Source organism: Macrobrachium nipponense, chromosome 9, assembly GCF_015104395.2.
Source record: "Macrobrachium nipponense isolate FS-2020 chromosome 9, ASM1510439v2, whole genome shotgun sequence".
NCBI lineage: Eukaryota > Metazoa > Arthropoda > Malacostraca > Decapoda > Palaemonidae > Macrobrachium > Macrobrachium nipponense.
The window spans coordinates 68,046,804-68,049,000 of record NC_061110.1 but is presented as its reverse complement, the minus strand read 5'-3'; positions in this window follow the sequence as shown (position 1 = coordinate 68,049,000).

Here is a 2,197-nt window from a genome sequence, read left to right as displayed (position 1 = left end):
AATAATTTAGTAAAGAATTGCCGACCGTGGCCGGACATTTAACCGACGGACATTGGCCGAATGGACATTTGGTCGACAGACATTTGGCCGAAAATTTACATGTGTGAATAGTAACAAAAAATTAACGGTTTATTGCCAGAAAATAACACCATAAAATAAAAAAAATACAGTAAGATGTATGTTCATAAGTATTTAAAGATTGTGCGTAATTGCTCTCAGAAAATCTATTTTTTGATACTCCTCATATTTCTCAACGATAGACACGAGCCTTGTGTTTAATATCTGATACTTCTTCGGTGATCTCAATGTAACCCCTAGATTTACAATTTCGATTGTTAACTCCCAATTTAGTTGCTCTTTCCTTAGCTTTAAAACTAGACGGCAAATAGAAGGGTGAGTGATTGTGTGTGTGTAATATATATATATATCTATACATATATATATATATATATATATATATATATATATATATATATATATATATATATATATATATATATATATATTATATATATATATATATATATATATATATATATATATATATATATATATATATTATATATATAATATTATATATATATATATATATTATATATATATATATATATATATATATATATATATATGACACATTAATATAGTACATAAATATAAATGCATATAGCAGGCACTGGAAATGAAAACTGGGGAAACGTAAACTTAGCTTTAAAACTTTTGACCAGCAACACTATCAGTGTCGAGGTAGGTTACTAACAAAGTTGGTATCTTTTTTCTTTTTTGTTGGGAAAAACTCTATCGCGATAGTATATAAAATGTTTTAAGAGGTCCACAATAATGAAAAATGTTGCGAGTTCGTGTATAATTTAAAAACCCTTTACAAAGCTTTTGAACTCTTCCCTGGGTTCATCTTCAGATGAACCCAGAGAAGGGTTCAAAAACTTTGTAAAGGGTTTTCAAATTATACAGGAACTCGCAACATTTTTTATTATTGTGGACCTCTTAATACAAAGTTGGTATCGTTTGAGCATGGCTAGTTCAAGGAGTTTGAGCTGAAAATGACGGTTACCCATTTCAACAATTGAGATGGTAAACTCCAAGTAAATCCCTATTGTTTTCGAACTTTAAGATTGCTTGTTTTAATTAACAGAACGATTGTGGATGTGACATACATGTAGGTACGTCTACTAGATTTTCGGCAAAATGCCCGTCGGCCAAATCGGGAGCCATTGCCCACAGCTTCAATAAAGAGAAATCTACCCATTCCGGTGTATATATGGTACAGCCTAGAATGCCCACTGTACCTGGACAGGTATATTGGTAAATCACAAAAAGTAAGCACATGTGGGTATTGTAATGAACCATAGGTCTTATAGGGTTCTCAGTACGTTCAGGTTCTATTTTTCCTGATTATTAGCTTGTACCAGTATTATCATCGGTAGGACTCTGTCAGAAGATAAAAAATTCAGGGCAAAAATCTCAAAAAAAAAGGAGGAGGTCAAGAACACGCTGGGTGAAATAACAAAATATGTTTATTACAATAACTCGGCTTAATCTACAAAAGGTTCCCTTTGAAAACTAGAACGAGGGAGGAAAAGACACACTCGCAATACATTACACAAACACAAACAACATCCGCCTAGCTAAATTTTACTCAAGATAAAGAGACAGGAATAAATAGAAGGTAGGAAAAACAACTTGGGCAAAAATCACACTAACATACGGTAGAATGGAAAATCAGAATAAATCCTATCCTTAAACCTAATAAATCTATTAACAAATACAATTCCAAAACATACTTTAACCCTATTATAATCCATAACCGGAGATTTATTTATGATTACATCACTAAGGCTGTTGATTAAATCGTCCCTTCACACGAGCAACTGAAGTGCTACAGTGGAGCGGCATCCTCAGATCCAATACACATTCAACACAGAGTACACAGATCTTCCAAAAGAGAAAAGGGTAATTAAAGTTTCAAAAAATAAGTGGATCTTACGCTTTTCTTCAGCGCTAAGAGAAATGTAATGCTTAGCATAAAGAGGGTGTGCCAACTACGACCAGAGTCAAATATGGTTGCCAACACAGCACATGGCTCATAGGGTGGCAAAATAGTTTGCACCACCAGAAGGTGTCTCCAAACAAGTAGAGTGGGGTACCAAGAGTGCTATAGATGTAAACAGCCGAATAGAGC